This window comes from Aotus nancymaae, unplaced genomic scaffold, assembly GCF_030222135.1.
Source record: "Aotus nancymaae isolate 86718 unplaced genomic scaffold, 86718_ANA_hifiasm-v0.15.2.pri h1tg000016l, whole genome shotgun sequence".
Classification (NCBI taxonomy): domain Eukaryota; kingdom Metazoa; phylum Chordata; class Mammalia; order Primates; family Aotidae; genus Aotus; species Aotus nancymaae.
The window spans coordinates 57,829,679-57,855,873 of NW_026988428.1; the positions used below are offsets into that span (position 1 = coordinate 57,829,679).

The 26,195-nt window shown below is 37.9% G+C and overlaps 1 protein-coding gene across 2 annotated transcripts in view; it reads right to left on the minus strand.

Moving 5' to 3' along the window:
* Positions 1 to 26,195, minus strand: part of ITPR2 (inositol 1,4,5-trisphosphate receptor type 2) — a 508,028-nt gene that overhangs the window by 111,668 nt on the left and 370,165 nt on the right. The gene's annotated exons all lie outside the window — the stretch shown is intronic.

A 26,195-nucleotide genomic window follows, 5' to 3' on the forward strand; every position in this document is an offset into this window, starting at 1 on the left:
GGGAACAATATAAATTTGTGTTTTTCCTATACACACATAAATAGGTATTTGTATTTCAGAAGAGTTTCTCTTATACCATGTAATCTAAGCTCTACATCAGTAGTTGGTATAAAATCCTATGTTTCTGCGTGTTTGTAAGCCACAATTAGTGCTTTCTGGGTATAGATCTTGATGTTATTGTCATTGAAATTGGGCATTAAAAAAGCAAGCATTTCACCATAAATTATTTTACCACCGCTGGTGGTAGAAGTGATCTTTCTCTCCCACTTGAATGTCTACAGCATTTGTTGGCTAGTTCTCCCGCTTTGTAGATTAGTAACACATGTTGCCTTCAGATGTCTCTTTTATGGTTGTCTTCAGCAATTCCTGAAATCTTGCAATGTCTTTCATCTATCAAAGATTCTATGAATGCCTAAATTCCCTGAGGGCTTCTACTAACAAAGACTCTCCCATAGAACTCTTTCACTCCTAGCACAGTGCCTGCCTCTGACTCCATGCCAGGCACTAATTCTAAGCACTTCAAGTACATGATCTTATTTGAGCCTACTAGGAAATCCAGTGGTAAGCACTCTTATTATTCCATTGACAGATGAGGAAATTGAAGCACAGAGAGTGTAAGAAACTTGTTTGTGATAACATAGCTAGAAAATGGTAGAGCCAGTATTTTATCAACATTATAGAGCAATAAGCTTTCCTATTATTCACAAGATCTTAATATAAATTGTGATTATAATCATGAAGATGAATTTTAAATAATAATTCAGAACCTATAAAACCAAATGAATATTATCCTTATAAGTGATAATTTGGTAAGTTAAATACTCATTCCATTATGTTGCTCTAGAGCAAATCATTTTGAAAACTATTATTTAAGAATTGGCTTTCAGGGTCATTTATCAATCACTCAAGAAAACCATTTCCTATTTTCTATTTATGTTTTTGTTCAACTAAATTTGAATTATATACATTTTTATTACAAACCATAGTCATGACACTTGTTGTGACTTATAGGGGTTTCTAAAAATCTCAATGAGTTTGAAAGGATAAAATTATTGTAAACATTTAAGTATGTTAGCATGTTTTAAGAAGTGGCCAGTTCTTGAAGGCAAAACTGGCATGATTTGTTTACTGATTGGATCTGGGGCATGAAAGAAAGAGAATTAAGGATGACTCCAAAGTTATTGACCTGAGCAACTAATAATTTAGAAATGTCATTTACTAAGAAAAAATGTAGTTGGAGTACATTTAGCAGGATAAAATCAGGAGTCTGGTTTTGGACATGTGAAGCTTTTGATGAGGAGCTTTTGATCAGGAGCAAACAAATTCCTGAATTTGTTTGTCAGGAATTCTGGGCAGAGGTCAGGGCTGGAGCTGTGCATGGAGGGGTTGACAGCATATGGCTGGTATTTTAAGTCATGAGCTTTACTGAGATCACCTAAAAGTGAGCTTAGACGCAAACAGAGCTCCATGGAACTCCAATATAGGTTAGGAAGAGAAAAGACATCAGCAAATTAGACTGAGAAAGTTGGCTAAGCAAAGTTGGAACAAAACCCCATGCAGCCAGGTGTCTTGCAGCCAAATGAAGAAATAATTTCAAAAGGGAGGGAGTGATTATCTGCGTCAAATGTGGCAGGTAAGTCCAATCAAATGAGGACAGGGAAATGTCATTGGTTTAGCAACTCAGAAATCACTGACAAGTTTCACAGCAGCAGTTTTAGGAAGTGGTGGATACCAAAGCTTAATTGTAGTGAGTTTTAAAATGAATAGGAGGCGAGAAGGTATAAACAAGGAGTGTGAGTAGAGGCAACTATTGAGGACTCCAGGGAGGACTGTAAGGGAGAGCCAAGAAATAGGATGGTAGCTAGACAAAAGGGCAGGGTTAAAGTGGATTTTTAAAATATGGAAAATAGAACATCATGTTTGTTTGATTTTGAAAGGGAATATTCGCTAGAGCAACATCTTGACCAGGTGAGAGTGGAATGATCTAGAACGTTTAGAGAGGGGTTTGCCTTAGGAATAAATTCACCATTAGAGACAGCAGGGAATATGGGCACAGATTCAGGAGGTTGGTGGTTGTGATGATGGGAACACTGAGAAGTTCTTTTCTGGTTACTTTTTTTCTCAGTGAAGTAGGAAGCTGATAATGAGGACAAGAGAGGAGGTGTTGGATAACTGATGAAAAGTAGCTATAAAATACCTAGGGAAAGTACATGGACTTGGGAAGTGTAGTAGTACTGCCAGGAAGCCTTAAGGATCTCCTTTATGTATGTTCAAAGGGAGGCCAGGAAGCATATTTGTGTGTTTTTCTCCAGCAATAGTCACCTACCTGGGTATAGGCACAGAGTAGGAAGAGAGCTGTAAATAATGAGATCTGTAATTTTGTTGGGTGAGGTCAAGAACACACAAAAGAGAGATACTTAAATACTGAAACTCCTTAAATCTTACATAACTGATAGCCTCCCAAGGTGAAATAGTAATTTGAATAATTTCTCATAAGTTAATTAAAAAGGTTTTACTTCTTTATAATCACTTTATAGGGTCAAAAATTGCTACAATTATTTTAAGAAACAAATAATGTTATTTAATGTGTTATGTAATATTTATTTAATTAATAGTGAACAAACCTATACAAATCATTTTCAGTTAGTATATCTTGCTTAACAGAAACATTTGTGGGCCTCTCTCTCTCTCCTGTTGACTTAATGACATGAAACTGCATTTGCCTTGTTTTGTTGCAGAGAAGAAACATTCTAAAAGGCACTCAAAAAAAAAAAAAACTCACCTACGCCTCCCTTTACATGTTCAAAGTATTAGAATTATATTTTCATTCATGATTGGATAAGTTATATATAAATATCTTTGAAAATTTGAAATATATAATTTAAAAAGAGCAATACAAACAAAATAGTAATAACTACACTGTCTTTCTCTACCTGGGAATCTTTCATACTCCTTGTAATAGAGGGTCTTGACTAACGAGGCTTATTTGCTCCTCCCTGTTCTGTGTTCTGATAGCCCTGCACATATCTATACTACGAAATTTCTCATATTGTATCTGAGTAACTATTATTTCTCTCCAGTGGTCTGTGACATCCTCAAGTAAAGGTCCTGGTCTTACTCATCGCTTTGTTCTCAGTACCAAAAACAGAACTTGGTACATAAAATAGACTCAATAAATATTTGTTGAAATCAATGAAGAAATGGGTTAATAACATACATTCATGCATTTAAGTAGACAACAACTCTTAAGCCTCAATGAATTATCTCTCTGTTTCATCATCTGTAGAGAAGAAGAGCAAAGAAATCTGAATAGAAATCAAATGATGGTACAAATTCCAGTGTTTGTAGAAAAAAAATTTTTAATATTTTTTCTTGTTTGATAGTTATTTATGCAGTCATACGTATTCTGATAGATTGTAACCTATTTGGAAGAAGGAAATAGCCATTTTTAGTGTCATCCTTTATTATCCATTTCACATTTATCTTCTTATCACTAGGATTTTAATGTTTATTTCAGTTTGGGTCCAAGTAGGGATGAGTAAAAAAAGAATATCAAGAAACTACACTTTGATGACATTCACTAATAATTATTTCTTAGTACTTTTCATCTGTATTTTTTTTTAAAGTGAGTTTCACTTTTACTGGGTACTCAATGTTGAATGTATCCCTATATGATAAAGCAAGGATAGCATTCCTATTATATAAACAAAATGCAAAAGAATTAAGAAATATCTCGATGATTGTGAAATGCATAAAAATGACTGATATCAATACAGAGCTTTCCTAGTCCAAATTCAGTTTAATAAAAGCACAATACAATGTCTCAGAGACCAATTAACATATGCTCAATAGTTTTTAAAGGATTTAGTCCCCTATAAATGCAACCTGATTTAAAATATTCTGTACAGTGAATGCACTGCCAAAGACATTCAGTTGTCTTAGGATGGACTCTTTTTTTTTTCTTTTTTTTTTTTTTGAGACGGAGTTTCGCTCTTGTTACCCAGGCTGGAGTGCAATGGCGCGATCTCGGCTCACCGCAACCTCCGCCTCCTGGGTTCAGGCAATTCTCCTGCTTCAGCCTCCCGAGTAGCTGGGATTACAGGCACGTGCCACCATGCCCAGCTAATTTTTTGTATTTTTAGTAGAGACAGGGTTTCACCATGTTGACCAGGATGGTCTCGATCTCTTGACCTCGTGATCCACCCGTCTCAGCCTCCCAAAGTGCTGGGATTACAGGCGTGAGCCACCACACCCGGCCAGTGATGGACTCTTTAGCCACATTTGTCTACTCCACACTTTTACATATGTAGTCTTTTATAGGACTTTTTTTAAAAAAAGAAAGCTCAACATCCAAAGCAGCAATCGCACCATTTACTACTATGTGCTTTGGAAACCAAAGGTAGAAATACCTGGTAAGTTTCTGGAGAAGTATGGCCCATCTGTGGAGAGTTGTAACAGTAAGAAATCTAATTTAGATACTAATTAAAAACTGAAAAACTGATAATGAGGATATTCAAGGGCAGCTGTCTTAGGATATCCAACTTTACTATTGACAAAGATGCTCCCAACAGAACTCGAAATTAGCTGATGTCACTATACAAACATGGTCCAGAAAACCAACCAACAATCAATATGAATGATAATGAGAGTCTAAACCTGGGCAACTGCATTGAATGTTAAAAGGGGAAACGTCATGGGTAGGAAATCTCTGGGTCTTAGAAATACTTGTATTCCACAACAATCGTTATGAGCCCAAATAGTAGCAATTGTTTTACATATGGTGTGGAAATGATGCCTACCTAGTTAGTATCCAGTTTCAAAAGAATTTTAGCAACAAGGAACATTTATTAGGTCATTATTATAAATAGAAAAACTGGCCTGAGATAATTTATTACATATCATAATATTAAAGTTTTATAACAATGCAATGAATACATGGGTAGTTATAGTACATGCATATAGATTTGTGAGGCGGGGATCCAAAGCATTGGTAGATAGTCATCCTTAAGAAAGAGCAAAGACATTCCCCACAGGGAAAGATTACCAAGAGATTCTTTCATATACGTTGAAGACAAAAGGAAAATCACACATCATTATCAATCACAACATACTTGTAATTTAAATGCAGATGCATCACTAAATAGGAATAAAAACATATATATCTATGTATTCATAAAATATAGACAGACACATAAGTGCAAACCTTACAATAAACATATATAATCTGCAGCAGGATCTTTGAGCAACACCATATGTTTTTTGAATACAAGATTGGGGAATAAAGATGATAGACTTAGGCTTCTCATTTTTAGTGGTATCCTTTATTATCCATTTCGCATTTGTCTCTTATCACTAGGATTTTAATATTCATTTCAGTTTGGGTCCAAGTAAGGATGGAGTAAAAAAAATCAAGAAACCATACTTCAATGATATTCAATAATAATTATTTCTTAGTACTTTTCATCTGTATTTTTTAAATGTGAGTTCAACTTTTATTAATTGGTAAAACTGTGACATAGCAATTGGCCTTCCCAAGATGGCAAAGTGAGCTGGAGCCTGAAGTCATAATAATTGCCTTGTATATTCAGGTAATTGTATTAAAATACAATGCCTTTATGCCAAACACTACTCCTATTTGAAGCAGAGAGAAATCAGCAAAAGGGGGCAAAAACTAAGGTTTTACCTATGCTAATGTGCAAAATATGGAAGCATTCTGTTTTCAAAACATCTATTTTTTTCTCTGATTCTGTGATCCTGTAATGTGCAAAGCACGGTTTTAGCTACAGTAGTAGGATGATAGAGATGAGCAAGATTTATTTTCTTCTTTCAAGCAACCTACTTTCTAGTTGGAGGAATTAAAACAATGATAGATATGTAATTAATACAAGGAAAGTGAGGACAGAATTATAAGGAATCACATTCGATTTGTTAGCACTAGGAAAGGAACCATGAAAGAATCACATCTGATAAAGGTTTTGAAGAATGGATAAAATGTCCAGGTAGAAAGGAGGAAGAAAGGATGGCATGAAGAAATGATTCTGCATAGAGAGAGGGATCCCATGAGTCAAGTCATGGAGGATGGGCAATGAAAAAAGAACTAGAAGGGAATTTGGAGCCACATTAAATGTCTGTATGAGGAGTTCACATACAGAATACTGTGGTGGGTTGAATTGTGTCCAAATCAAACCAAAAAGATATACATATTCAAATCCTATTCCCTGGTACCTATGAATGTGATCTTGTTCAGAAACAGGAGTTTGCAGATGTGATGAAGTTAAATGAGGTCACACTGGATTAGGGCAGGCCTTAATCCTATGACTAGAGTCCTTACAAGAAGAGGGAAATACAGGCACAGTCAGACACACAAGGAGAATGCCACATAATGACACAGGAGAGATTGGAGTGATATAAGCCAACATATGCCAAGAACTGCTGGCAAACACCAGAAACTGAAAAGAGGCAAGGAAGGATCCTCCTTGAGGACCTTCAGAGAGAGCATGGCCCTGCCAACACCTTGACTTAGGATTTTCAGCCTCCGGAACCGTGAGACAAGAAATGTCTGTCATTGTGAGTTTCCAAGTTGTGGACATTTGTTATAGCAGCCCTAGGAAGTTGCTACAAACCAGCAAGGAATTTTTCTCTTGACTGTGGCAAGATTTCCTTTCTATTAAAAAAGGAATTTGGGGACAAGACAGGATCCATTTGGGTGTGGTGCCATCTGTCCAGAGCTCCTTGCAGTACCGTGAGTTCCTTCGTAAAGAACACAGACCAAAAAAGAAATAAGTGGTCTTCCCGAATATTGATGCCGGAATTACTACTCTGTTAGTAGTAGGGTCAGAGTCATGTGAGAAAGAAGAAAAGGCTTTCCCACATGAGACTCAACTGTGTGGTCTCAACCAGAAAATATTCACTGTGGCAGGTGAATATTTGGTACTTAGACCACTTTAGAAGATCAGTTTCAGGAATTCCTAGCAGAGAGGAGCACATTCTCCCCACTTTAGTCAGCAGAATTGAGGCAGCCAGAAACTACCAGGAATATCCAGCATAAGACTGAAGCTAAACAATCTAGAAGACACATCAAGGGCTGTATGAACTCTTTTCTCAAGAAGGAAATAGTAGTTTCTGGAGGGGTTGAGAACCTTAGAGTGGAGGGGGAGGGGAAAGTCAGGAAAGAAAATGGGGAAGGGTATGAGATGGGCCATGGGAAGCAGATGAAAGTCCTGATGCCCCACCAAACAGTACAATGGAATGGATTAGTTAGAAAAGGTAACAAATCTGTCTTTCTTGGAAAGTTAATTCTTATCCTTCATTCTTTCTTAACATCCTTGTTCCCTAGTCAAACAGAGTTGTCCATATTGTCTTGAGCAGGCTTTGGTATATAACTGGAATGGAAAGAGAAAGAAGCAATGTTCATGTTTCCGAACTTTCAAAATAGCTTTTTGAGAATCTAAAGAGAAAGACTTAAAGAAAGCACAGCCAGGAGGAAAATGTGGCAGTGGACAGAAAGGAGAATAGGGGCAATCATCCCAAGAAATCCATACAAACCTGGGGAAGAGACAGCACCAACTCTTGAGTACCTTGCAAGACAGCTCTGGAGGATTCATGGGCCACCAGACCAAAAGACCACAGACCTAAAGGAAATCATGATATCTCAAGACAGCTTTCCCACATATCACACACACACACAAACACACACACACACACACCCCACACACACACACTGTAGGAAAGTAAGGAACTGATTCCTTTCCTCCCTAGCAGTACTGAAGGAGGGACCCTAGAATGCCACCAGCATCATTCGACACTGTAGAACCTTTACCCAAGGAGTTTAAAAAATATTGTAAGTTATATTTATCTAATACCTTTTTAAAATCCACTATGGTTCTTAGATATCAGTTTATTATTTCCTTCATAATGGAGCCAAACTAAGACAAAGATAGGTGCAAAATAAGAAATTAGCCAGAATTAAAAAATAAAACAAACATCTCCTAATTTCAAGTGATCTAGACTCCTACTCATTAGGGTCTATCTTAAACTATAGTAAAATTGATAAAAGACCTTAGTGATTATAATAAATATATGATTCATGACAGCTCAACCCTTGAAGCAGGGCAAAGCAGGAGAGAAAAAAAGGAAGAAAATGGCCCACAAAATATCCACTTTAAAATGATTTAGGGCAGTTTTCAGTAAGTGTGCTCTCTTTGTACCATGATTTTATCATCAAGCATTACAAAGTGTTATGACGATTGATGAAGCTAGCTTTCCTACAGATTGCTAACACTCCTCATTCTAATAGAATGGTTCTCAAAATGGGGTTCCTGGGACACCTATGTAGCATCACCTAGAAGCATATTAGAAATGCAAATTTTCTGGCAGCACCTCAAGCCTTCCAAATCAGAAACTATGAAGGAAGACACCCCTCTCCCGCTGTAACCCACAATCTGTTTTAACAAGCCCTCCAAGTGATTACAATCCTGCTAACATATGTAAACCACTGTTCTAATAGTAGATATTATCACCATAAGCAATTTGGATTCTTGACTGAAAATCCACTAGCTTTTTTTAAAACCAAAATTAAACATACAAGAATCTTTTAAACAAAAAAGAAATATTTAAAAAATCAATCAATCAAAAGGAAAGAAGTTTTTTTTCCTTTAAAAGCATACAAGAAAAATGTAAACATTTAGATACTCTTAATAAACAGTATATTTACTGAACACATTTTCAAAAAGACTGAGATTAGGATCAGAAATACACGCCACTTAAACAATTGGTTATTTGTCACTTATAGCTTTTAATTTCTGGATTCATGAATTTCCATACTGCTGTGCATGGAGTGTGTCACCCAGAACGCATGTGTTGGAAATTTTGTCTCCAGTGTGGTGGTGTTGGGACGTGGGGCCCCTGGGAAGTGATTTGTTCATTAAGCGGGATTCATGCTGCTCCTGAGGGGACTGGGTTAATTTTCAGAGGAAGTGAGTACATTCTCGCTCTCAAGGGACTGGATTTGGTATCTTGAGAGCAGGTTGTTAGGAAGCAAAGCTGCCTCAGGCTTTGCCCTGGTAGCACATGCCTGCTTCCTTTTCCTTTCTCCACCATGTGATGATGCAGCATGAGGCCCTCATCAGCAGGCGACCAGATACAGACACCTGATCTTGGACTTCCCAGCCATTAGATAAACTTCTTGCCTTTATTAATTACCCAGTCTCGGGCACTCTCTTATAACAACAGAAAATGCACTAAGACATGTACTAAAATGGTAAAAACTACTTTAATCCCAGGAGGTTTGTATACTTACAGGCAATAGATAACAAATATATTAGTTTATGACTTAATTTATATGTTTATTTTAATGAAAAGAGATAAAATTGTCTTCTAAAACAAGCTTTTTTCCTACAATTATTTAAGACAAATTTATTCTTTATTTCCATTTTCAACTAAAAGAGTTTATACCTTATCCTACTTCTACTTCAATACTTCAGAGGCTACTTATTTAAGATTTTATAAAGAATTCATCACTTTAATAGAAAATGCTTGCTATTTTGTATTTTTCCATGTGAAATTTAATGAGGTATAATTCTTAATTGGTTTTGATATCAATGTAAGATATACATCAATATTTTCTGAGTGACTAAAACAACATGAAACTAAATACTAGGTACATAGATTATCTCATCTGAAATCAGTATTTCACAAAAAAATTCTAAAGTAATCATTATTGTAGTGTCCTAGTCCAAAGAATTAAAACATTTCAGGGTGAGGAAGCAAGAAAAGAAACTAATTCTACTGGTGAAGTGGGGTTATCTAAAACACAGATAGACATTAATAAGAAAAACATAGAAATTTTTTTCTGGGAAACCCTGAAATTAAGTACAGTAGGAGTTTTTGCTTTTGATATATAGAATTGATGAAAAAGAGACATCATTTTGACCTTATTTCTTTTTGGTGTAACTAAAGGCAAGCCTTTGAAATTTATGGGTCTCACTATTCCCACACAGGAAATAATATATTTTCTTCAGATCTAGAGATGAGCAGGTAATAGTACTTGAGTTACTTCTTCAAGCATCCAGAAATGAATTTGCTAGATATTTCCCATCCATGTCCCCTCCTACATATTTCAAATGTGGTTTGGGAAACACTAGCAGAACAGAAGAATCTTTCTCCATCATAATTCAGATAATATGTGATTAAGAAATATTCCTCATTTGATTCTAGTATGTTCTCCACCTACAATGTAGGTCCCAGAAGGACAGGGAATTCGTTTTGTTTACTGTTGTATTCATCATCTAGAAAAGTGTCTGGCACAGCACAGTAGCTCAATAAATATTTTTTTGGATGGATAAATGGATGGGTGGATGGATGGATGGCATAGAGTATCTTTTGCTTATTTATTAGTTCAATTTTAATGGCATATGTACTTAATTTTCTAAAATAGATCGATTTTTAGAAAATGACAAATTGCAATACTATATGCAAATATGACTTTTTTTTTCTTTTTGAGATGGAGTCTCACTTTGTCGCCAGGCTGGAGTGTAATGGCACAATCTTGGGTCACTGTAACCACCGCCTTTTGGACTCAATCTATTCTCCTGCCTCAGCCTCCCAAGTAGCTGGGATTACAGGTGCGCACCACCACACCCAGCTTCTGTTTTGTATTTTTAGTAGAGACGGGGTTTCACTATGTTGGCCAGGATGGTCTCAATCCCTTGACCCTTGTGATTAGCCCACAATGGCCTCCCAAAGTGCTGGGATTACAGGTGTGAGCCACCACGCCCAGTCAGAAATGTTTTAATTTCTAGTCATTTATATACAACAATAAGGAAAATTGGAATGATTGCATCACTTTAAAAGCATTCCGGTTTTCACTATTTATGGTGATTTTTTTCTTAATGCAAACATCAAGAGGTAAATAAAGTCATCTTTTTGAGATGTTAGACCATGTTAAAATAGTTCCTGTGGTTGACTGGGAAAATTTAGAGAGCTTCTGTTCTCAAAGTAATTGCTGGGGGATGGGGGCATGGCTTATGATCAACATGGAGAGATGATTTCTGGTTTTATCACTGACCTTTTATGGTAACATGTTCAAGTCGTTTGACCTTTTTATGTTTAATTTACCTAACTGTGAAATAACAATACCTGCAATAATATACCAAAAAGAATTACTGCAGGATTTATGCTCATAATGCTCCTTAAGTTCCTGAACCAATGAGGCTTAGTGAAGAGCACAGCCTTACTATTCTACTTTTCTCTATGATATACCTATTCCAAGAATGAGTCAATTGCTTTTCTGTTGCTCATAGTCTTGACAAAGCCACTTTAAAGTGGGTTAATTAGAGGCTTGAAATTATAATGATGAGTTCCACAACAGTCCTCACACTGCCAGTGTGTGCTCAGGAATCCAATCTGATGTGCACAAATTAGCCAGATGTAAAATCGAGGGTGGATGTGGGGAGCTGAGAAAAAGCACTATGAAATAATTTTCAGGAACTTTAAGCTCAATTGCTTGAAAGCATTTCAACTTCAGGTTTCTTCAGCTTTCTATTTCTGAGTTACATTAGACTGAGAAATGTGCTGTTGCTGTCTCTCTGTTTAACTGTCTAATCAACAGCTGCTAAAAAAGAAAAAAAATGTCAGCTTTTGTGAGATAGAGTAGTTCTTAAAAGTCAGAGAATTACTGCTCAAATGAACTTCTGTGTTTCAAAGGCAAACCTAATAAAGGAGGAAATGAGGTGGCAAGGTGAATTTCAACTCTAAGTAGGGATTCAGATCAGTTGAATTAAACTGAAAAGAGACAAAGAATTTTGAGCAGATATATTTTGTTACTTGTTCATTCCCTGACATTCAACACCCTTTTAAATGTTATCTAGTCATTCAGAAGTTAAATGACCCAGGTTGCAAATAAAAAGACAAAGAGAAGGCATGAGAAGTAAAGAGAGGAAGGGAAGAAAGAGAAAATTTAGAGGAAAAACTCATTTATAACAACTTACTGTCCTTTCTTAAAAAATATAGAACTAACTGGTAAAGAAGCCATTTAAAGATAAAGGTATTGAACATAAATATACAGGTATATGAACAAAGTTACTGCCTGCATTGTAAGTGTCTTGGAGATTATATAATGTCATGAATTATCTATAAGTAAAACAGTATTATTAATAGTTTCAGATACATGAATCAATATTAACATAACATAAAGACCCACTTCTCTCATTCAATACTAAAAAAAATTATCCTATGACCTAAGCCATCATGAGCTAAATACAATAATTAATATATGCCTTGTATGCTCAATCTGTCAGAGGTATTTGAACCAGAGTGACTCCATCTTGAATAGGAGTTAGATAAAATGAGACTGAGACCTACTGGGCTGCATTCCCAGGAGGTGAGGCATTCTTAGTCACAGGATGAGATAGGAGGTCGACACAAGGTACAAGTCACAAAGACCTTGCTGATAAAATAGGTTGCAGTAAAGAAGCTGGCCCAAACCCACCAAAACCAAGACGGCAATGAAAGTGACCTCTGATCATCCTTAATGCTCATTATACACTAATTATTTTGCATCAGCATCCTTAAAAACACTTCCCCCTGTGCCATGACAGTTTACAAATGCATGGCAACATCAGGAACTTACCCTATATGGTCTAAAAAGGGGAGGAACCCTCACTTCCACAAATTGCCTACCCTTTCCTCAAAAACTCATGAATAATCCACTCCTTGTTTAGCATATAATCAAGAAATAACCATAAAAACAGTCTACCAGCTACCCTTGGGGCTGCTCTGCTTATGGAATAGCCATTCTTTATTCCTTTACTTTCTTAATAAACTTGCTTCCACTATGCTCTATGAACTTGCCCTAAATTCTTTCTTGCACCAGGTCCAAGAACCTACTCATGGGGTCTGGATCAGGACCCCTTTCTGGTAACAATTCTGTAATTGTTAATGAACCTCTGATGTGTACCAAATAATGCCCTAGGCTTTGGGGCTATAATAGTGAACAAAACAGACCAAAGCTCCTGCCCTCCTGGAGCTGACTTTCTGTTGGTGAAGGAGACATAAACAATTATATCATCTATCAAAATGTGCAAGTGCTAAGGAAAAAATAAAGCGGAGCATAGAAGTAATGAGCACTGGGAGATGGAGTTTGCCATTTTAAATCAAATGGCTAGAGACCATTTTAACAGAAACTTATAGACACAAAGCACAATTATGGTTCTTGACTCCAAGACATAGCCGATGTGGCTTGAGCAGAATAAGTAAGGAGGAAAGTGACCAGAGAGGGGAGAAGGGGAAGAGGGCCAGGTCATATTGGGAGACTTGTGAAGCCAACACAAGAGTAGACTTTTGCTGAGAAACTGGAAGTATTAAAAGGTGTTGAGCAGAGAGGTGACATAATCTGTGTTACATTTTTAAGGGTTCACTGTAGCTACTGTTAGAGAAGACGCTACGGAACGCACGGATGAACAGATGCAGGAAGAGTCAGAAGCCTATTGCAAACAATACAGAAGAGAGATGGTGCTGGATTGGACCAGGTGGTAGTGAAGGATGTGGGCAGATTCTGTAACACACGATGAAATGAAGAGGGGCAGTCACAGACATGGCCAGAGGGTGGGATTGTACGGTGGTTAGCAACATGAGCTCCGGACAGATCTGGGTTCAACTCCCTTGTATTCTACTTGTTAACTGAGCAGCCACAGGCAAATCATTTAGCTTCTCTAAGCTTCACTTTCTTCTTCTGCGAGTGAGGTTCCTAAGAGTACTTTATGAATATTTACCTCAGAGAGTTACTGTGATATTTAGATGAGACATAGCACCTGATACAAAGTAAGTATGCATTACACTCAATAAATCTGAACTAAAATAACAGAAAAAAATAAGAGTAACCAGGAGCATACTCACTAAGGGGCTCCTGAGCATGTTGGTGAGCACATACATACTCTGTTTTATCAGAAGCTACGGAAATGTTTGGTGAGGAGACAGACAGGATCAGCTGACCTTTCAGTGTGATTAACTTTTTAGCTTTCCCGTGGAGAGTAGATTGAAAAGGGGACTTAGCTGGACACAGAGAAAGGAGGCTGCAGCAGTTGTCCAGGCACAAAATGAAGGTGGCAGCAGGAAGAAACTGGCAGTATGAGTGGAGAGGAGAGAGCAGCTCTGCCAGGCTGTCTGGGTGAGGGCAGTACAGGGGCCCATGTGAATGCCAGCTTCTAGTTGGTAGCTGCTTAGAGAACCATGCCACTAATGGGGAAAAGGGGCTCTGAGTTATTCTAGTGAGAGGCTGATGATTACATCAAGACTCAGTTTCCCTGCAATGCAGCACACTCGGATTGGAACAATCAAGAAAGGAAAATGCCAGGGCCTGCCAGGGAAGCCAGGAAGGGCCTGGCTGCCTGTCACATCTGCACTCAAAGCACTGATATTTTCTTGATATGTGTGTTTATTACTTTGTTTTCCCTTAGTTTGTGTCAATGTTAAACATGAGGGAGTGATCAACGATAAAAACAAGATAAACATGACATGCTTCTAGAATCAATGATACAGTGAATAAAATTGGGAAAACATTTTATTGGGGGAATATTTTCAAGGAAAACTTGCCCAAATAAAAATTGTTTTCTGTTAAAACTACACAGACATGAGTTTGTTTATTCCTTTTGGAGCTCATTTGTGAGCCCTCTTGCAGCATCCATTTAGGATCTGAACACTGAAGCCGTCTGAATCTGAGTACTTCCTACCCTAATGAGCTTCAGGAAGGCTGACGTGCCTCTCCCTCCTGCTTGGGTCTTGGTGAGCTGAGCGTGAAGGCCTCGCCGCAGCTCCCAAACACACTGACATTTAATTAGCACAGTCGCTGTGATCCCATAGCAGGCCTTCCCCAATGAGAACTACAAAGCACTGCACAGAGTGGGCACAACTACAAGCTAAATAAATCCCTAGTCTGGTAGATAAAGAGCTGCTTTTGCAAACTGAACCCCATGCATACTTCCTATCAGTCCTTTACTGGTGCTGCTTTTAGGCTATGCTGCTGTGCTAAGGGGAAACAAATACAACTATGAGGAGCCTCAGGAAATCTAGGAGGGTGGACATTTTAAACATACACACACTTCTGCTGAAGAGCAATTGCAGTATATTTAAGGAACAAATAACACACTTGCTCAGTGACAGCAAGACAATTTGTGCTGTAATGCCACCGGCATTTCTCTCATTCTCCCCTCTTCTCCAGGTTTTAGAACTGATATTTTGCCTTCATTCCACTTAAGACAGGGATCCGAAGAGGACACTCTGGCTGAGATGCTTTGAATCATTGCTTCTCTGACTCTACTGTGCATTCTGGTGTGCATCTGCTTTGTAGGTAGTAAATCCCACAGCATCCTCTGTTCACTGCAGTCCAATTTGTCCAATTTGTGTCTCTTACTCCCCCTCCATCAACAGATTGTTCTGGGGAGACTGCTGGTGACCTGCTGGGAGCCAAAGCCATGGGTCCGGTTTACAGCTGCACCTCATTTATTGAGTTCTTGAGGGCCTTTGGTCTCACCCTCTTTTGTAACTCTCTCCTCCCTTGCTTTTATATCACATTCCCTCAGCCCTCTGATTTTCAATCCATTTCTGTGGGTTTCACTTCCTCCTTCTTTCCTTTAAAGTTTGCCATTTCTCAGGATTCAACTCTTGATCTTTTACTCCTCTCACTCCAGTTGATTTTTTCAGGAAATCTCATCTACATCTGCAATTTCAAACAGCATCTATATACCTACTGTCTCTGTATATTTATGTTCCAAGCCTAGCTCTCCTTCCTGAGAATCAAGGACATATAATCATCTGCCTGTTGTACACCTCAAACGCAGTGTCCCATCAGTTCCTGAAATACCAAAAGACTAGAACTAAGCTGCTCTTCTCTCCATTCCACCTCGAGCCTCCTCTGTCTCCAGTCTTGTGAAATGCACCATTATCTGCCCACCAGCCAACTCTATACCTAGGAACCATTCAAGACTCTCACTTCATTTTCTCTCCTTAAGCCATTCCCAGCTATTCAATCAGCTAGAGATGAAATGGTGCTTGGATTTGGGAAAGGGCAGTGGTGATGGATTCTCCCTGCTCCTGGGATATAAGCCAAAACCCTCAGCAAGAGCCACATGTCCTCCTGATCCAACCCTGCCTCCCTCCTGTGTCTCACCTCCAGTCCTCTCTCTTTTGGTGCCCTAGTTATTCTGGCCACTTCTTGTTCAGTCATTAGGGACTTTGCATATAAAGCAGTAAGAGACTGCAGATTCTCACATGGCCTTATGGGGACAAAAAGTGCATGCCCAGGGAGAAGAGTGCTGTGGTTTTTATTCATTTGTTTTGGTGCAAACTATTTTTCAACAGATACTTTCATGTGTATAAGTGGCAGAGGTTAATGTCTTTAATTTCTGAGAAGGGGAGTTAACAGAAATGAAATTAATAACAATCAACTTAGGTTGGTACCAGGAAGGTGGAAAGCACAAAAAGAGAAGGAAGGGAAGGAAATGACAAAAGCCTGTCTCTAAATCAGATGATCAGGCTATCAGACAAATAGGGAAGGAAGCAGAGAAGGTAAAAAGTCTGGAGCAGCTTTTTTTGAAACTGTGGTTTGCAGACAACTGTATATCCAATTTCAGATCCTACTCCAGATCTTCTCAATCAGAGTCTCTGGGGTTGGGCTCCCGGAATTTGATGCACTACAATTTGAGAACCACTGGCTTTAGAGCTCAACTCTAAGACACAATGTTTCCCAAGTTGTATATCAGGTGTAAGCAGAAAACCACCTTTGCCCCAGCTAGGGTTCTTTAGTTTGCCCTCTGACCTGGATGCCTAATCTGTCTCATTTCAATGACTTCTGCCTTCATTTCCCCCCCTTCTGTTTCTATTTTATTTGATTCACTCACACACCTGGTTTATACTTGTTTCATTCATATTCTGAATCTACTGAATGAACATACGCCTGCTCTGTCAATTGGTTAGTTAATTCTCATTTATGATCAGGCTTCTACTGTCCATAGAATGCTTAAGTCACTGAACCACAGCAATCAGAGAAAGAAACTCCAGTATGTTCTTTTTTAATGTAGTCAGAACCTCTACATGTATATCTATCAGTATGTGTGTTAGTTACACTCACATACAAAGGGAATTAAACACTCTAAATATAAGCATGAAAAATATTTAAAAATAAATGACTCAGCTCTTACAAGGATATTTCAGATATGGGACACAGGAAACTTCTCAACTGTGAAGATTATAAAAATAATCTACAGAAGGGTTTGGCTTCTACATACAGCTCCTAGGTCAAATCCAGTCTGCCACCTGTTTTTTTAAAATAAAGTTTTTCTTGAACACAGCCAGGCTTATTTGTTTACATATTGTCTATGGCTGTTATTGCTCTAGAATGGCAGAGCTGAGTGTTTGCAACAGAGACAGTATAACCTGAAAAGCCTAAAATATTGACTATGTAGTACTTCGCAAATCCCTGGTAGAGTAACAGAAAACTGTAAATCATTTTCATGCAGCTTACAACCAGAAAAAAAAGCATATATATATACACACACACACACACACACACACGCACACACACACACACACGCACATATATACAAACATATGTATAAAGTTACATATGTATGTATAGAGATAGATTTCTAGAAGTTTTCTGGAACTAATTTCATATTTCTAAAATAGATCACATGTTGTCAACAATATAAATCCTGACAAGGGACTTTCCAGAATTTTTCCCTACTATATAATTTCAAATAATCACTTAGTTGTGACGTAGAAGGGGACTTTTATTTTTGGTCTGGCTAAGGGTAACTATTTCCCTTTCTGAGGCCTGACTTTTTTTTAGCTCAACAATTTGCCTTTCAGCATTAGTTTGTCACAATGGTCTGCCACTTTGCTGTGCCTCTGTAAGTAATTAAAGTGAAACTCAAAATGTACCAACAGTCACAAAACACAAAAGCTGAGCAGTATCATCATATAATAGTAAGACTCACATACCTACATACCTAAATGATTCCATGGGCTACTACACCAGGAAAACTATTTTCTTTCTTTTTTTTTTTTTTTTTGTCAGACAAAGTCTTCCTCTGCTCCCCAGGCTGGAGTGTAGTGGCGCAATCTCAGCTCACTGCAATCTCCGCCTCTCAGGTTCAAGCTATTCTCATGCCTCAGCTTCCCGAGTAGCTGGGACTACAGGTACATGCCACCACACCTGGCTAATTTTTGTATTTTTCTTAGGTTGGTGCAAAAGTGATTGCATTTTTTGCCATTGGTAAAAATAGTAGAGACGCTGTTTTACCACATTGGCCAGGCTGGTTTGGAACTCCTGACCTCAAGTGATCTGCCCACCTCAGCTTCCCAAAGTGCTGGGATTACAGGCATGAGCTGCTGAAAAAACTATCTTCATATATCACTTTGATATTATAATACTGGATCTATTGACTAAATGAGTATTCGTTGGATCTCTCTGTCCTGACATTCTGTCCTAGCTCATACTTCCTCAGTGTGTCTTCAGGATAAAATGTTAGCTATATAGTTAGGCATTTTTTTTTTAAATGAAGTCTTGCTCTATTGCCCAGCCTGGAGTACAGTGCACCATCCCAGCTCACAGCAACCTCCACCTCCTGGGTTCAAGTGATTCTCCTGCCTCAGCCTCCCGAGTAGCTGGGATTACAGGCACCTGCCACCATGCCTGGCTAATTTTTGTATTTTTAGTAGAGATAGGATTTCACTATGTTAGCCAGACTGGTCTTGAACTCCTGATCTCAAGTGATCCATCTGCCTCAGCCTCCCAAAGTGCTGGGATTATAGGCATGAGCCACCTTGCCTGACCTATAGTTAAGCTTTCTTCATTTATGTCTATGCAGGAAAAACAAGTTAATCAATAAATATTATATGCAGATACATGCAAGGACACACATAAACCCATATATACGGAATATTACTTAGTGCTCTAAGCTTAGTATTTTTACTTTGGCTTATGCGTTTACTAATTACGTTTTCTCATGGGTTTATTTATAATTGATTTATCTTTAAATGCTTGCTTAATAATGTCTTGGTTATAAAGAATAAAAGTATAATCATTAAATAATCATTTTAAGACTTAAAACACTGCTTTGGGGTTTGTGGATATTTTCTAAAGCAGACTTCAGTGCTATTTCTCTCTGCGTTATTCTTTTCAGCATTTTACAGAATCATTAATGTCTCTTTCATTTTATGGCAACAGAAGTAAGAACTAAGTACTCTAAGGAACAGTTTAGCAAAAATGTACACTATATATTTCAATAAACATTTCTATGTAATTCATTTTTGGTACTTAAAGTCCTCCAGAATTTGACAGGACATGTCCCTCCCTAGCTATCTCCCACAGTTGCAACACACTGCTTTCTCTCTTCTTGATGTAAGGTCCCAGAGAAGCTAATCTCAGACACACAGCATGGTGAATACTGCCCCCACCTCTGTGCATACTTTCCCTATGATGAAAATGCTTTTCTCTCTTTTCTCTGTTTATCTAAATTTATCAATCCATAATATTCATCTAAAATGCAAGCCCCTCCACAAAGCCTTATACAGTAACTCTAGCCAATATTAACCTATTTCACCTTTTTCCTTTCCAGTCATCTGTAGCAGCAGTTCCTAACCTTTATAACACCAGGGATCAGTTTTGTGGAAGACAATTTTTCTACGAACCGGGACATGAGGGGAATAGTTTTGAGATGATTCAAGCACATTGTATTTATTGTGCATTTTATTTCTATTATTATTACATACTCACCATAATATAGAATCAGTGGGAGCCCTGAGGTTGTTTTCCTGCAACTAGACAGTCCCATCTGGGGGTGATGGGAGACAGTGACAGATCATCAAGCATTAGATTCTTCTAAGGAGCACATAACCTAGATCCCTCACAAGTACAGTTCACAATAAGATTCACACTCTTATGAGAATCTAATAGTGCCACTGATCCAGCAGGAGGCAGAGCTCAGGTGGTAATGCTTGTTTGCCTGCCACTCACCTCCTGCTGTGTGGCCCCGTTCCTAACAGACCACAGACTGGCACCCATCTGGGGCCCAGGGGTTGGGGACCCCAATCTACAGCACTTATTGATGATCATAGTCACTTACTCTCTGACTCAATGAATCAAAAGTATTTACCATATCAAACACAGTACTATGTACGTAGTGACAACCATGAGTAAAACCTAACTCCTGCCTCTATGAAGTTTGGAGTCTAGTGGAGGAGACAAGTCAATAGGCCATGTGAATTTGGTGATATATGTTCTGTGATCACAGCAGGCGTGGCGTGCCATGGGGACTCACAGGAGGGACATCCACCCAGGCTTGGGCTACAGGAATGTGAAGGAGCTCAGGCTGTAGAGTCTGAGTGTCTGGGGTATCTGAGGTGTACACATGGTGGGAGGATCAAGAGTTCTATTATGGATAATGTTAAGTGTGAGATGCCTAAAAACACTTTCAAATGCAGATCCTGAGCAAGCAGTTGGAGGAACCAGTCCGGTGTTCAGAAGACAGGCCCACGCTGAAGATGTACGTTTGGAATTTATCATGGTACAGCTGGTGTTTAAAGTCATGTGAGTAAGTGACATTCAGGGAGTGAGCATCGATTAAGACCAGAAATCCATGGAATGGATCTGAAGAGAACACCTCTAACAGAAGCCAGAGAAAGAAATAGGAGCCAGGAAAGAAATAGGAGCCAGTGAAGCAGAGAGAAAGACCAGGACATTGTGCTGGGCAAAAAAAATGAGTGAAGAAATATTTCATGGAAAGGAGAGTGGCCAACTGTGTAAATGTTAGTGATGGGACAAAAGATGTGGAATGGGGGCAACCATTAGGTGGGTCAAAGAGGCTGTGACTGGTGGCCTCATCAAGAGTGGTTTTGGTGGCATGGTAAGAATGAAAACCTGGCAGAAATGGGTTAGAGAGAGAATAGAAAGAGAGGAATTGGAGATAGCAATTACAAACAATCTTTTGAGCAGTTTTGCTATAAAAGACAGCAAGTTATGAGCCAGTAGGCTAGAGGTTTTTTTTTTAAGAAGCAGATTTGCATGCATGAATGCTGAGTGAATGATCAAATGAGGGAGGACAGAAGAAAAGCCATATCTCTCTGTTCCTCTTGCTTCCTCTGGTGCTCTCTTTCTCTGTCGCTCCCTCTCTCTTGCTCTGCCACACTCACTTTCCCAAGCACACTCCTAACCTGAGATCCCAGAGCACCTCAGATATACATTTTTCTTAGGACTTGATGCAATGTGGTTGTTTTTGTGTCTCCTTCCTGTAATAAAGGTATACTCCATGGGGGTAGAAATGATGCCTCCTTTCCATATCTCATGCATTCCCTACCCACTCAACAACTGCTTCTATAAAGCACATCCCCCAAAGGAATCATGTGGTCTCAAGGAGGGAGATATCCCTGCTAGCACGTAAGCTCACAGAGGAAAGGGATTTGGGTGTGTGTGTGCTCACTACTTCATACCCAGCACTAACAGCAGCAGGCTTTTCACATACCTGGGCAAGTAGGATAAGTCTATTTTCTGTGATTTAATATGATAATCTGTTCATGTTTACAAAAGTTTTTTTTTCAACTAAGTTCACATATTAGAAAGGTCCTACATTATCAAAGTCTGTCTATGAAGTGAATGTAATATCTATTTTCACAATGACTGTTGGATTAAACCCACTTCAAGATTAATTATGTTTGCTCCTGCTTATAAATTAGAAGTGTTGATCATTGTCCCTGAGGACCAAAAAATAGCTATGTGCATTATTTCATCTGGTGTGTTCTGCAGAATGGTTCTGTCCACTATGTTGTACTATATTCTTGCACAAACTCCTTCTGAATTAAATGTCAGTAAAAAGTTGGTCATTAATGAATATTATAGGTATTAATTATACTCTTGGTTACCAAGAAGCTCAGAGCTATCACTGATAAACAGTAAGAACGTTAGCCAAGACCTTTGGTATACTTAGATCCTCTTTCCTTCTCAAGGCTTTTTATCTTGTATTCTAACAAGCTAATTACACACATGCATTTCTCATTTAACCTCAAATTCCATTTATAAGTGATGAGGGATATTTATAAATACATAAATATCTAGTAGCTGATTATTGTTACATTATTTAGAACATAATCGAATCCAGTAAAAGAGCCGTCACAGTCCAACTACTCTCTAGAGCTCATATAAGTCTCTGAAAGTTTACTTTGCAAAAGTAGCTCACTGACAGCCATCATGTTTTTATAGATGAGAAGGCTGAAGCCAGAGAAGTTAAGCGATGTAAATAGCTCACGGAGAAAATACAGGGTGCAGGGGTGGAATAATAGCTAAGCTGTTTGCATAATATTCTTGGTACAACATTCTAGCCAACATATTACTAAGCTACAAGTGCCTCTGTGAGTTGAAAAACCCAGCTGTGTTTTCTACGTTCTGCACTACAAGCAATAATAAAGATGAAGTAATTGTAAGTTACTTAAAACCCTTCAAAGATATTAGAAATGGAAGTTATGTATCCAATTACAAACCCATCCTTCTGCATCTACAAATAAAGTAAATGAAGCAATGCTGATTACTACATATTAGCATAAGAAAATAGAAGCTGCAAAGAGGTGAATAGCATAAATCTCTAAGGAAACTATTGTAAGTAGTCTGAGTAATACATACATTTCATATGGTTTCAGTATAAATTAAACTAGCTATTTGGAATAATTTACATGCATATTTCTTAAAATGAATATAGCTCAAGCAATTGTAGTTAGTTTAGAAACAGAATTTTTAAAGGAAAAGGTGGATTAATGAAGACTATCAGGACATCCAGAAAATTTCTTTAGCATGACATAAAGAATCCCTGTCCTTAAGACACTATGGCTGTCCCTACCATTCTCTCTCTCTCTCTCTCTCTTTCCCTCTCTCTATCTCTTTCTCTCTCTCTTGAAAGTTAAGAAAGAGATATTGACTTTGGTTAGGGATAAGGTTACAATTCAAGGGTCTGAAATATACTAGGGAGTGCTATGCATTTTCCTTTTCCTGAAAAACTAATCATAAAAGCCTTGCCTGATACCTCCAGCTCTCCTATTAGACTTTGAATTCAATGGATAGTCAAAGCAGGCAGAAGGAGGATTCGAAGGCACAGTAATGGCATTTTACATTTCTAGAATTCAGACTGATGCTCTAATAATTATGTCACTCAGAAATAAATATATATATCTAACAAACATGGAATGTTAAGCAAACAAATAATTGCTTCCACTGAACCTGGCTTCATGATCTTTATACCAAACTAATAATTAGTGAGTCCCATTTCAGTCCACTTCCTAGATTGCATTTTTTATTGTATCCATTAGCCATCAATTTGAGAGGTCATTTAAATGGCCATAACCCAAAGATTCTTAGTTGCTCAGTGAAAGATATGTAACTGCCTATTAGAAGATTTAAAACTATTCTATAATACCTAGGCATTTTTTCCCATTATACTGTTTCTTTGTGGAAAGTTTCTTTTGTGAAAATAAGGGTGCCCAGATTTTGTGGGTATACTACTACTTTAGTAGCCAGGACCTACATACATGAAACAAAGATCATTTCCAGGATGATACTAGCATAACCTAGTGTAAAATAAGCATGTGGTTCTGGGCGGACATAACAAATGTAAGAATTCAAAACAAAGAATAGATCATTGCTGGCTGGAATTTATCTAGGAAATGGGTTAGGTAGGTCTCACTTTGGATCTTAAGGGTATGAAGGTAACACTAAGATGAGTTATAACAATAGGAGGAGATATTCTATTAGTAAAAGAGAAAGATGGTATCATGAACAAAAATAAGAAAAGCACCTAGCAAGAGAGAAGATAATACTTAATCTATAAAATAGCAAAACTTTAGAATAGCTTTAGAGTGTCCTAGTCACTCATTCACTCATCCTTCAATTATTCACTCATTTGTGCAACATTTGTTAAGTACCTACAGAGTCATTGCAGTTATCAAAGATGCATGCACAATTCAAATTATTGTAGTTTATTTCATATAAAAATATATGCAGATACCACACAAGATCCCTACCAATATGACCAAAAGAAGCTTCTATCCCAAAAACGTTTTTGGTTCCTTTTCGCAGAAGTTGTTCTGCCTGCTTGGACTGTCTTCCTCCATCCTTCTCTTTCAAGATTTAGTTCAAATGTCACCTCTTCCAGAAAGCCCTCTTGATTCCTAGGGGAAGTGTATCTTGAACATACCTCCTTGTTAAGACAAGCACATTCAATTATAATGATTTCTCTCTCTCACTCTTCTTTTCATATACACTTCATTGTGAGCTTCTTGATCGCATTTTTAGTCATCTTTCAATCTTATAAACTAGCACAATGCCAGACATATGAGCTGCTCAATAAATGTTGTTGAAAGACTATCTTATAATAAATAAGCCTGAGGTGAATTGCAGGTGATTAATATAATATTCAAGTACTAATAGCTGGCTAGGGAAAGGGTCAAGCTATCCAGGTCTTCTTTTGCTCCTTTAAATATGCCAAGCTCATTGCCACTTTCAAGCCACTGGGCTGTTCTCTTGCAAACCGCTCCCAACCTCATGGTATCCTGCTGCCTTTTGATTTTTAACAGATCTATCTAGTTTAAATTGCTCCTCAGAAAACCTCCACACCAGTCTCTAATAGCCTCTAGTAATTGTCTTTCACCACAATCTATTCTTATTCACTGCATAGCTTATATCACCATCTGCTATCTTTCTGGTTCACTGTCTGCTCTTCACTGCTCCCAGCCAGAATACAAATTCCCTGAGAGCTGATCTGTTGTGGATCTTCTTACCGCTGCATATCTGGCACAGTGCTTGGCATCTAGGAAGCACTCAATGCATCTATGAAACTCAGTGAAAGAAAGAATGAGAAATGTAAATCTTTTACTCCACAGTGGTAAACTGATGGAACCAGGTCTGCATTCAGCTTGCTGCTGAGTTTTCTTTGGCCTCTTCAGTGTCTGTTAAAATCTTGAATGATCTGCCAACATTTAAAAGTTAGGAGATTCCACATTTTTACCAAATTTCAAAATACAGGCTCCTTTTGAAATATTGGAAGAAGTGGAAATCCAGGGCCTGCAAGCCAATTGGCAAGTGAGCAGAAGTGAGTAATAGCTCCCTGCTTTGGAAGATCATCAGACTGTCCCAACCTCACCAGCTCCTAGATCACTCATTCATATACCCTGTTTGGTCCTGAAGGTGGCTAGATTTTGGCCCTAATCTCTTCTACTAAAGCTTTCCCTGTGACCCATGCTCTATAGCACCCTCCTATAATTCCTACAAACCCTGCCTTCATGGATCGTTGTGGCACTAAATTTTGGAACATGTCTTTATAGCTGAAGCATCAGAACTTTCCTTCTTATTATTTCTGCATTATGACATGGAAAGATTATATAATTAAATACAAAAACTGGATTCATTATACACCAGAAAAAAATCTAGGTGACTGTTTAAATGATCTCAAGGTGCTGAAAGAAAATTATTATGAAAACATTAAAAGCCAGTAAATCAGTAAGAAGTAAATATAACTAATTGACCGACAGTTACTATCCCTAATTAAATTTCATTAAGGAAAATGAACCTTATAAAAGAAGAGATAACTAAACACTTTCAAGTAATTCACAGAAGAAATGCAAATGACCAAGGAACATATTAAAAGATAGCCCATTTTACCAATAATCCAAAAGATATGAATCAAAATGTGATTCTCCTTTCATCTATCACACATTAATTCATTCAGCAAACATTTGTTGAGTGATCACTACGTCCCAAATACAGTTTGGCCAATATTTTTTAAATGGTAATAATTTTAGGACTCACTAAGATAAGTACTATCATAAACTGTGGAAAACAATTTTACAATATGCATCAGGAACCATAAAATAGTTACTATCCTGTGACCCAGTAATTAAACTTCTTGGAATTTATCCTAGAGAAATAATCAGTGTGGCAGACAAAGATTAATGTATGAGGATGTTAATCGTAGCATAATTTATATTATCAAATACGTTAGAAATCTAAATGTCTAACAATAAGGAGTGATTACATAAATCATGGTACATTCAGGTGAGGAACAATTATGCAGACATTAAAATTACGTTTTCAAAGGCCATTTAGTGAGTGATAGAGGAGTGCTCATGAAAAATTTTCAAGCCTGCATTTTGAAAAGAATTAA